This window comes from Schistocerca americana, chromosome 8 (genome assembly GCF_021461395.2).
Source record: "Schistocerca americana isolate TAMUIC-IGC-003095 chromosome 8, iqSchAmer2.1, whole genome shotgun sequence".
NCBI classification, from domain to species: domain Eukaryota; kingdom Metazoa; phylum Arthropoda; class Insecta; order Orthoptera; family Acrididae; genus Schistocerca; species Schistocerca americana.
In genome coordinates, this window is record NC_060126.1 from 124,440,804 (window position 1) to 124,452,986 (window position 12,183).

Here is a 12,183-nt window from a genome sequence, read left to right on the forward strand (position 1 = left end):
GCCTCACAGTCGTTATTTCAGTGATTAATTTTGTTCTCAGATATGTTCGTACAAAGATAAATGACAGAAATTCAGTTGTAATTGAATATTTTCTTTTTTTATTATTTGTGTGTATCAAAAGTAAAGTCATGATAGCTATTTAATTGTGAGACAGAATTGCTGACCAGTTCTTACGTTGAATAGGCAAAATTTTGGTACTAGTGATACACACACATAAAAATTTATGAGTTGTCCTAACTTTCAGGACCAATATTTTCCCCTCAGTGAATATAAAGCAGACTCATCCAAGGATCACGCTTGACAGGTGCAGGCACAAGGCAGTGTAGTTCTGGGCCCTCTACATGACCTTGCGTTGCTAGTGTCTGCATTGGAGCAAGAGAGATAGCTGCAGAGCAAGTGAGACTGCATGGCACTGCTCTGCACTGGACTGTGCGTGGTGGTTTTTTTATGTTGACAAACTTTGCTCAAAGTGCCTCCTGGTGTATCAGACAATGGACTTCTGTGAATAAGGAACAGCCAACTTAAGCCATTTTTGACCTGACCTAACCCAGGAATCCAGGGTGTATCCCTTGTAGCGCAGGGTCTCCATTATTACATTGCTCAGACATTCCCATTTTAAATCCATTGACTCGAACATGTTTTCCATGTCTAGTAAAATATCCAAACCTGTGGTTGTGTCTTTTATTGGTATAAGGTCAAGAAATTCTTTGGTGACACGCAGATTGTTGTCGACACCCATAACTAATATGATGAGCTGAGATATGTCCGTAACGTCAATGGACTCATCAAGAACGACAGAAAATGAAACCAAGTTTGCCGCTCTCTATTAATTGGTCTTCCATATCTGGGGCCATATCTTTGACTCGGTGAGCAACAGTTTGAGGCGAAAGATTTATTTTCTCAAATTTTTCCGTGAGGTCTGCTGGACAAATACAAGCTGCCGAGTCAACCAGGCAATCCTTGATGAAAGTGTCAATAAATAACACAAATTTCTGCATATTTCAATGCTGGGCCATCAACAAGTGTCAGCATGTGAACCATTCAGTGAAGCTTCATCGATAGAGGTTTTCAGGGCTGAAGGCTCACTTGTGTACTCTTGACGACTGCGCGGCACAAAGCTTTATGCCTCACTTGGGACCATCAACACTGACATTGGACTGTTGATGAATGGAAACATGTTGCCTAGTCGGACAAATCTCGTTTCAAATTGTATCGAGGAGATGGATGAGTACTGGTATGGAGACAACCTCGTGAATCCATGGACCCTACATGTCAGCAGGGGACTGTTCAAGCTTGGTTGAGGCTCTGTAATGATGTAGAGTGTGTGCAGTCGGAGTTGTATGGGACCCCTGATACATCTAGATATGACTCAATACATCTAGATACAACTCTTGATAGGTGACACATATGTAAGCATCCTGTCTGGTCTTCTTCCATTCATGTCCATTGTGAATTCCGATGAACTTGTGCAATTTGAGCAGAACAGTGTGACACCCCACACATCAAAATTGCTACAGAGTTCGTCCAGGAACACTCTTTTGAGTTTAAATACTTCTCCTGGTCACCAGACTTCTGAGACACTAACATTATTGGGTGTATCTGGGATGCCTTGCGATGTGCTGTTCAGAAGAAATCTCCATCGCCGTGTGCTCTTATGGATTCATGGACAGCCTTGCAGGATTAGACATTAGTCGAGTCCATGCCACATTGTGTTGAGGCACCTCTGCGTGCTCATGGGGGCCCCTACATGATATTAGGCATGTTTGCCATTTCTTTAGCTCTTCAGTGTACCTATGCACAGATTCATTACAGGAGTTACGAAGATGAGTTCTGATCAGCTGTTCTTTTGTGATAGTTACATCTTCTAGCATGTACATATGGGGGGGGGGGGGGGGGGTACAAAATTTTCGTCTCTTTTAAATAGTTGCCAGTAGATCTCAATTTAGCTCAGTGTAGTGATCTGTTGATGTCCTAGTCTGTGTGGTGAAAATGTCCGCTGCAACAGTTTTTTTCCACATTTACAAACATGTTCCTAGCATCAGATTCATAGTTCTCAGTATTACTGTTACTTACAATATGAGAAGTGTAGATAGCTGGTATTGTTGGTGGTCGGTAGGTTTGTTATGGTGGAACCACTAATATAGCCACCCTTAATATGGAGGTACTCCCATCTTCACGAAAATTTCCAAACACCAATAATACTTTCACATCAGCATCTGATCTCACTTCTGTACAGTCTAGCCACTTAGGGTCATTATAACTGTAATGATGAGCAGCCCCTCTGCAAAAGGTCTCACTGAGGCCTTTTCATACAATATTCTCCATTACAGCCTATCTATTGCCAGCAATGTATCATCCAGAAAAAATGGCTATTCCAATTGATTGAATGAGATTTCCCACTATTTTGTCAGACGCTAAGGAATTGTCAGCTTTTGTAACTGAGTGGTTGGCAAAGGTGACTGCCATGCGGAGGAACCAGGTTCAGTTTCCAGTACTGCCGAGGGTTATTCTTTGGTGGAAAGATTGGAACAGGGTGCACTCAGCCTCATGTTGCCAGTTGATGAACTGCCTGACCGATTGGTGTCAGCTCCATGTCACGAAAACTGGCAATGGCTGGGAGAGTGGTGTGCTGAGCTTACACCCATCCATACCACATCCAGTGACACCGTTGGCAGAGGGTGACATGGCGATCATTTAGGTGAACAGTTTCTCGCAGCATATTCAGTGTAATCAGAGCAATATGTTTTTGTATGCTGTCAGATACACACACACACACACACACACACACACACACACACTTTCTATTGTACCAGTGCACCTGCATTGTACTTTTCCATTCCTGTACTTCTATCCTTTCCATTTTGCCTCCCCCCTCACCGGGCTACACCTAGCAGCTGCATCCTGCCCCCCACCCCCACCCACCACCACATCCCTGATTGCTCCCATAGACAACATTACATATCTTCCCCCACCATACTCTGTGATCCTTTCCCCCTCTCACCCTTCTTTCTCCCCCCCTCCCCCACCTCTTGTATACCCCCACTACCTACCCCAGCAAAGATTGCTGCTCACCTGCGATACAGTCACAGTATTGCCTTAAGGGTCCAAAGACAGCAGTCTGTGTGTGTGTGTGTGTGTGTGTGTGTGTGAATTATGTATCTGCAAAGGTATGTGTGTTTAGTTTTGTTACGTCTGATGAATGTAGGTTGATGGCTAATAATATCTGGCAGTATTTTTCAGTGTGTCTGTCTGCAATTAAACACCTCCTCTATGCAGTGAGTAGCAGTCCATCCTTTTCATGTTGTTATTCCAGCCCAGATTTTCTGTTGTTTGATTTTACTGCTACTAGTGTAGCATCCCTCAATTAGTGCTCATTTAGACACATTTCTTAATTACTGTGAAAGTATAATTTCCAGTCTTAGTAATTTTTTTGCGTAGAGTATGGACATTATGAAGGCACAACATAAAATTATGGAGAACTTCTTCAGTATTGTTTCACTGAGCATTAAATCAGTACTTTGCTTTGGGTTTCATAATCAGTTTTACTGTCTTCTTACTTACGGGCTTAACACCTACCATTGTTTTTTTATAAAACTAATGTTACCAATACTTTTTTCTGATTGTTTTTCACTATTACTATAAGGCTTGTATTTGGCTTTTTCGACTATTGTATCTGGTTTGTCACCCCCTCAACCTATATTAATTTTCTTAGGCTATTGCAATATCTCAACTGTGTCTTCTTCAATCCCTTTTTTTCTTGCCATGGTTGGATAGAGCATCCTTTAAGCTTTCAAAGCTATATTGTTTAATTTCTGGATCTCGCATACTGATGGGTAAGAATACCCATCAAAATCAGGGAAAATGGATTACTGATAAATACAAAAATGAATACAATTTGAAGTTGTAAATCAAAAAATGTGTAATTGTAGTGTCTTCTACCAGTATAAGATTTTCCTGTGGTTTAGGGAAAGTAACTATGCAAATAAGAAGTACTTTTACATTATTTTACAGTGAAGAATATAGATATAATAAAACCTCAGAAAGAGCCCTGAAGATTATAAAATCTAGAAGATCATAAGGGAATGCTATGTTAATTTAGAAGGTTTCAACCCTACAATGCATTGTCACTCAGTTTCCATTGGTATTTTAAAGCGGAAATAGTTTTTTAAGGCTAATTCCTCACAGCAGTGATATACATTGCTGAATCACCACTTTCAGTTGCTGCTTTCATTATTGGCAGTTCACACAGTTTCAGTCTTTAGTGCAGTGTAATCTTTGATTATGACACTGTACAGTCGTAGTGTTGAGTACTGAGTGTTTGAATAATCAGTAATGACTGTTGTAGCTGAAGATAAGCATTAAAACAATGTGCTTTGATAGCCTAATTTGTATATTTTATGTAAAAACAACACTGAATATTGTCTGAAGTCATCACCATTCTATCATGGCAAAAGGGAACAACAATCAGCGAAATGTCACCAATTGACAAGGAGCTTCTTCAGTGTAGATCTGGGCTTGGTTTTATTGAAGATACCCAAATTTGTTCATACGAGAATGCCTTGTTGACGACAAAATTTCAATTCCTGCAGAATTTCTGCAACCCATTAGGTAAAGGAAAACATATAACCAAGAAGGCTTGAACACCAGTAAACACTGTCATGTCTGATAGGTTGAAGTTACTTACTAATGAAGTTTTTAAAACCGTCAGAAGATTTGTGCCAAATGTAGACATGAAATGCCCGAAAAGAATCATCCCGTCAGGATAAGCAAGAATCACCATCCACTGAAGACATTGATGGTGTTGATGCTTCATCATCATCACTTGGAGAATCACTACTAAAGCTTCAACGGGTCAGTGAAAGGGATTCAATGGGATACATAAAGTGCAAAGTTCTGAAAGCGCAAAGCTTGGAACAACTTCAGATTAAACTTCGGACTTTAAGCAGTGGCAGTAAAGTTCAAATCTACACCCTGGCCCCAAATAGCTGGACTACTGAAAAATGGCTAAAGAATTTGCTGTTTCAACTAAGATGGTGAAGAAGGTTAGGAAACTAAAGATGGAAGATGGGATTGTGGCAACACCTGCAAACCCAGAAGGGGAAAAAGTTCGTTTATGAAATAAAACTAAATTTCCTCACTTTATTTGAAGATGATGAGTTTTCTCATATATGCCCAGGCGAAAAGGATTGTGTTGCAGCAAGAATAAAGGGGAAAGATTCACAAGGAGAAATGCCTACTCCTTTGTAACCTTAAAGAAATATTCATTGCTTATTGTAAGCAATATGGAAATGAACTAAGTTTCTCAAAATTTTGTGAGCTCAGGCTGAAATGTTGTAGAACAGCTGGTGCTTCTGGATCACATTCAGAATGTGTATGTGCTATTCATCAAAATGTCAAATTAATGTTGGCTTCAGCAACATCCATTCAAGATTACTACAAGGAATTAATAAACAAAACTGTATGCAGTTTGGAATCAAAAAATTGTATGCTCCAACATTGTGAGGAATGTCCAGGATAAATGCGACTAGAGGCTTTTCTTGGTGACTCTTTTAAAGTTTATGACTCTGAAGAAACAATGGAATACAAGGAATGGGTCCATGCTGGCAGAGAGCCATTGGAGACTTGCCAGATAACTGTTGAAGATATTGGGGAGGCATTGATTTTGAAAATTACCAGTTTAAGCCCCCCCCCCCCTGAACCATGGACCTTGCCGTTGGTGGGGAGGCTTGCGTGCCTCAGCGATACAGATGGCCGTACCATAGTTGCAACCACAACGGAGGGGTATCTGTTGAGAGGCCAGACAAACATGTGGTTTCTGAAGAGGGGCAGCAGCCTTTTCAGTAGTTGCAGGGGCAACAGTCTGGATGATTGACTGATCTGGCCTTGTAACATTAACCAAAACGGCCTTGCTGTGCTGGTACTGCAAATGGCTGAAAGCAAGGGGAAACTACAGCCGTAATTTTTCCCGAGGACATGCAGCTTTACTGTATGATTGAATGATGATGGCATCCTCTTGGGTAAAATATTCCGGAGGTAAAATAGTCCCCCATTCGGATCTCCGGGCGGGGACTACTCAAGAGGACGTCATTATCAGGAGAAAGAAAACTGGCATTCTACTGATCGGAGCGTGGAATGTCAGATCCCTTAATTGGGCAGGTAGGTTAGAAAATTAAAAAAGGGAAATGGATAGGTTAAAGTTAGATATAGTGGGAATTAGTGAAGTTCGGTGGCAGGAGGAACAAGACTTTTGGTCAGGTGATTACAGGGTTATAAATACAAAATCAAATAGGGGTAATGCAGGAGTAGGTTTAATAATGAATATAAAAATAGGAGTGCGGGTTAGCTACTACAAACAGCATAGTGAACGCATTATTGTGGCCAAGATAAGACACAAAGCCCATGCCTACTACAGTAGTACAAGTTTATATGCCAACTAGCTCTGCAGATGATGAAGAAATAGATGAAATGTATGACGAGATAAAACAAATTATTCAGGTAGTGAAGACGAAAATTTAATAGTCATGTGTGACTGGAATTCGTCAGTAGGAAAAGGGAGAGAAGGAAACATAGTAGGTGAATATGGATTGGGGGGAAGAAATGAAAGAGGAAGCCACCTTGTAGAATTTTGCACAGAGCATAACTTAATCATAGCTAACACTTGGTTCAAGAATCATAAAAGAAGGTTGTATACCTGGAAGAATCCTGGAGATACTAAAAGGTATCAGATAGATTATATAATGGTAAGACAGAGATTTAGGAACCAGGTTTTAAATTGTAAGATATTTCCAGGGGCAGATGTGGATTCTGACCACAATCTATTGGTTATGAACTGCAGATTGAAACTGAAGAAACTGCAAAAAGGTGGGAATCTAAGGAGATGGGACCTGGATAAACTGAAAGAACCAGAGGTTGTAGAGAGTTTCAGGGAGAGCATAAGGGAACAATTGACAGGAATGGGGGAAAGAAATACAGTAGAAGAAGAATGGGTAGCTCTGAGAGATGAAGTAGTGAAGGCAGCAGATGATCAAGTAGGTAAAAAGGCGAGGGCTAATAAAAATCCTTGGGTAACAAAAGAAATATTGAATTTAATTGATGAAGGGAGAAAATATAAAAATGCAGTAAATGAAGCAGGCAAAAAGAAATACAAACGTCTCAAAAATGAGATTGACAGGAAGTGCAAAATGGCTAAGCAGGGATGGCTAGAGGACAAATGTAAGGATGTAGAGGCTTGTCTCACTAGGGGTAAGATAGATACTGCCTACAGGAAAATTAAAGAGACCTTTGGTGAGAAGAGAACCACTTGTATGAATATCAAGAGCTCAGATGGCAACCCAGTTCTAAGCAAAGAAGGGAAGGCAGAAAGGTGGAAGGAGTATATAGAGGGTTTATACAAGGGCGATGTACTTGAGGACAATATTATGGAAATGAAGAGGATGTAGATGAAGACGAAATGGGAGATAAGATACTGCGTGAAGAGTTTGACAGAGCACTGAAAGACCTGAGTCGAAACAAGGCCCCGGGAGTAGACAACATTCCATCAGAACTACTGTTGGCCTTGGGAGAGCCAGTCATGACAAAACTCTACCATCTGGTGAGCAAGATGTATGAGACAGGCGAAATACCCTCAGACTTCAAGAAGAATGTAATAATTCCAATCCCAAAGAAATCAGGTGTTGACAGATGTGAAAATTACCGAACAATCAGTTTAATAAGTCACAGCTGCAAAATACTAACGCGAATTCTTTACAGACGAATGGAAAAACTGGTAGAAGTGGGCCTCGGGGAAGATCAGTTTGGATTCCGTAGAAATGTTGGAACACGTGAGGCAATACGAACATTACGACTTATCTTAGAAGAAAGATTAAGAAAAGGCAAACCTACGTTTCTAGCATTTGTACACTTAGAGAAAGCTTTTGACAATGTTAACTGGAATACTCTCTTTCAAATTCTGAAGGTGGCAGGTATAAAATACAGGGAGCGAAAGGCTATTTACAATTTGTACAGAAATCAGATGGCAGTTATAAGAGTTGAGGGGCATGAAAGGGAAGCGGTGGTTGGGAAAGGAGTGAGACAGGGTTGTAGCCTATCCCCGATGTTATTCAATCTGTATCTTGAGCAAGCAGTAAAGGAAACAAAAGAAAAATTTGGACTAGGTATTAAAATTCATGTAGAAGAAGTAAAAACTTTGAGGTTCGCCGATGACATTGTAATTCTGTCAGAGACAGCAAAGGACTTGGAAGAGCAGTTGAACGGAATGGACAGTGTCTTGAAAGGAGGATATAAGATGAACATCAACAAAAGCAAAACGAGGATAATGGAATGTAGTCAGATTAAATCGGGTGATGCTGAGGGAATTAGATTAGGAAATGAGACACTTAAAGTAGTAAAGGAGTTTTGCTATTTAGGGAGTAAAATAACTGATGATGGTCGAAGTAGAGAGGATATAAAATGTAGACTGGCAATGGCAAGGAAGGCGTTTCTGAAGAAGAGAAATTTGCTAACACCGAGTATAGATTTAAGTGTCAGGAAGTCGTTTCTGAAAGTATTTGTATGGAGTGTAGCCATGTATGGAAGTGAAACATGGGCGATAACTAGTTTGGACAAGAAGAGAATAGAAGCTTTCGAAATGTGGTGCTACAGAAGAATGCTGAAGATAAGGTGGGTAGATCACATAACTAATGAGGAGGTATTGAATAGGATTGGGGAGAAGAGAAGTTTGTGGCACAACTTGACTAGAAGAAGGGATCGGTTGGTAGGACATGTTTTGAGGCATGAAGGGATCACAAATTTAGCATTGGAGGGCAGCATGGAGGGTAAAAATCGTAGAGGGAGACCAAGAGATAAATACACTAAGCAGATTCAGAAGGATGTAGGTTGCAGTAGGTACTGGGAGATGAAGAAGCTTGCACAGGATAGAGTAGCATGGAGAGCTGCAACAAACCAGTCTCAGGACTGAAGACCACAACAACAACAACAACATTGCATTGTTCTTTGAGGGCCAAGTTTATGTTGCAGTTATATTTATAACTCACTGACATTATTATAATGCGACTAACTATGAGCCCTAATCCTGTGTCAATTATCTGATTGGCATCTTCTGATATAGTAACAGCAGAACATATCACAGATGACTTCCCAATTAATGAAAAATCAAGATATTAGCGATCACAGTCATGTATGACTCTGATTGTATAACTTTTCTTTAGGAAAATAGTATGTGTTTGAGTTTTTCCTCTCTCGCTATCTCTCTCTCTCTCTCTCTCTCTTTTGTAGTTGTCAGTTTTGTTATGGGGTAGACTGAAAGAAAAACACGAAACAAAATTTTTTTTGATTTGTCTGTGAAAATTAGTTGTCCTTCCCAGCAGCCCCCCCCCCCCCCCCCCCCCCCTGATGTTTTCTGACGTCAAGGATGTGGGAAGTTGGATTCCAATCTTCCCACTTCTTTTACACGAGTCAACTTACTTGTGAACGCGCAGCTGATCTTCTTCACTGGTTAGCCAGCTACTGGAATCTCTAAAACCTTATTTCCCAAAGAGTAATGCTAGTTAAAGGAACATATAAGACATTCTCTTTCTCTCTCTCTCTCTCTCTCTCTAACTCTCTCTCTCTCTCCCTACTTGTGAAATAAGTAGGTACTCAAAGAATACTTTTAGTTCACTGTCTGTGTATTTCAGCTTCCATAAAGGACAAATTGCCATATCTCACATAAATATTCGACTTCTTGTAAGTCATCTGTGTTGTCTCACATTAGACACAATTAAGACACATTTACAACAGAGTTGGTGTAACAACCACAGAAATCATAAACATGTCTTGCCAACTGGACTCGCATTCGGGAGGACGACGGTTCAATCCCGCGTCCGGCCATCCTGATTTAGGTTTTCCGTGATTTCCCTCAATCGCTCCAGGCAAATGCCGGGATGGTTTCTTTCAAAGGGCACGGCCGACTTCCTTCCCCATACTTCCCTAATCCGATGAGACCGATGACCTCGCTGTCTGGTCTCCTTCCCCGAAACAACCAACCAACCATGTCTTGTCTCTAGTAAGCCTGTGTTAAGAGTTCCTTAAAAGTCTTTCTCCACTCAACAGTTCTTTTGTCACTCACAATAGTCACAATTACAAAACATCACAGAATAACACAGTAGTTCCTTGGTTCTTCCGTGTGCTTTCACTACAACCTCCATGGATCGACCGACAAGTACTTGTCAGTGCCGTTCGACCGCCGTGTCTACAGTCTTCTCACAACAAACTTCAGATGTACACACACAGACAGGTGACACGCAGTAGACAGGGTTCCTTTTTCCCATTCACACCTAAAATATCGTGTTTGAGATGGTGGAAGGCCGAGTGGTTCTAGAATTTACGCAGAAATTCTCGAATCACTACAACTCCAATTCATTGAATTCAGCTGGTTTACGTATACTGTTAACTTCCCATGAAAACAAATTCCTGATTTGCTACAGAAAAACCTCAGACATTTGAGGCATTGGCACCTCTGAACAGAACATTCCTGAAATATCCTTTTACCTCAGTTTGTGGCAACTCAGACCAGTAAATTTTTAAATGGAGAATAACGGTGTTCTTGTTACCTGCTCTTTCAAAATCTACATACTCACAGCAGTGGTAGTTGAAATTGCTTTACATTGTTGTACACTCTGTACAGGATGGTCAGAAAAGCCTGAAAAGCTTATCAAGATGTTGCAGGATAGGTTGTGCTGAGAAATAATAGTTAAGAAAAATTTTGATAAATCGCACCATTTCCAAGTTAATTAGCATTGAAGTTAGCCAATCAGTCCATTGATGTGCGCAAATTCAAGCAGCCTGTGAGATACAATTAGTGTCAGTTGCGATCATAGCACAAATGATGGACACATGAAACTGCTTCACCTGTGGCTTGGTTACAATCCTTAATAGTACCCCATGTCCAATTTCTGAATTGGTCTCTTATTTGGTTTTAGGAAACCAAAATACGCCCAATTTTAGCCATTTCTCTACAGTCATATTCTGAACACGATTTGCACTCTGATTATAATAACACCACAACACATCAGTGATCATTCCACTAGATGTGGCATTGTTAAGCGATAAATATCATTTGAGTAATATTTGGTACAATTATTGTCAAACATTATTCTTTCCAATTAATGGCATATTCACATAGCTCAAGAATGCTTTGCTCAGTGACCAGATAATGATATCTATTTTCCACAGCCTTTTAGTCAGGACCTAATTCCCATTTTACTTCTGTGAGCAACATTATTATTATTAAAAAATTATTATTATTATCATCATCATCATCATCATCATCATCCCCCACCACCACCACAAAAAAAAAAAAAAAAAAAAATAAAATCAAACTTCAGAAATATAAGCTGAACCGTTATAACCTGTACTTAAACTGTATAGACATCGACAGCAACCTCCTTGTACTAAGTGAAATACTTCCTTACTATCATTAAATGACAAATGAATACAGCTATCCCTTCTTGTGTAACAATGCCCAGCTTAATAAAGGCAGGTGCTCTGTATTACCTCAATTTATTATGGTTTTTCTGTTGCTTCAACAAATTTCTATGTTGTAATAAAATTTACACATAAACGCACATCAAATGCTAATTCACAGTTAACATAATGAATCCTAAACAAAAAAGGTGGATATTCTATCTAAGTAGTCTCCTTCATGATGCCTGTGTTTTCATTTTCGAGCGTCACACTCTGTATTTGCAATTTCAGTCATATATACACATAAACAGTCATCATGTGTTCACGGAAAGTCATCCATTATGAATAGGATTTATTTTTGATCACTTTTCTAACAATCAGTGATTGCTTTTTGGCGCCTTCAGTCACTTGCTTATCACTTTCTTTACATGACAGACTGTTTAATTAAGGCTTTTTGATGACAGTGAAGTGTGAATGCACTTTTTGTTGGCATCAGACTTCACTGTATATATTTTCCTCCCCTCTGAAGGCCTGAATAGGCAATAACAAATGGAAATCATACACTTGCTTTTGACTAAAACATGACACTCCAAACTTCAGGGGACACAATTTGGTTTTCCTATTTTTAAACCCATAAATTTACACTTCCTTATAAGAGGGGCATTAACATTTTGCTATTATCAGTGCAACTAATTCTTTCACAAGTTGCAGCCACATTAATGCCCACATTCACTCTTTTTT

General features: G+C 39.9%; 1 protein-coding gene across 3 annotated transcripts in view; it reads left to right on the forward strand.

Moving 5' to 3' along the window:
- LOC124544985 (putative uncharacterized protein DDB_G0282133) overlaps positions 1-12,183 on the forward strand; it is a 106,979-nt gene that overhangs the window by 64,835 nt on the left and 29,961 nt on the right. The window lies entirely within an intron of this gene.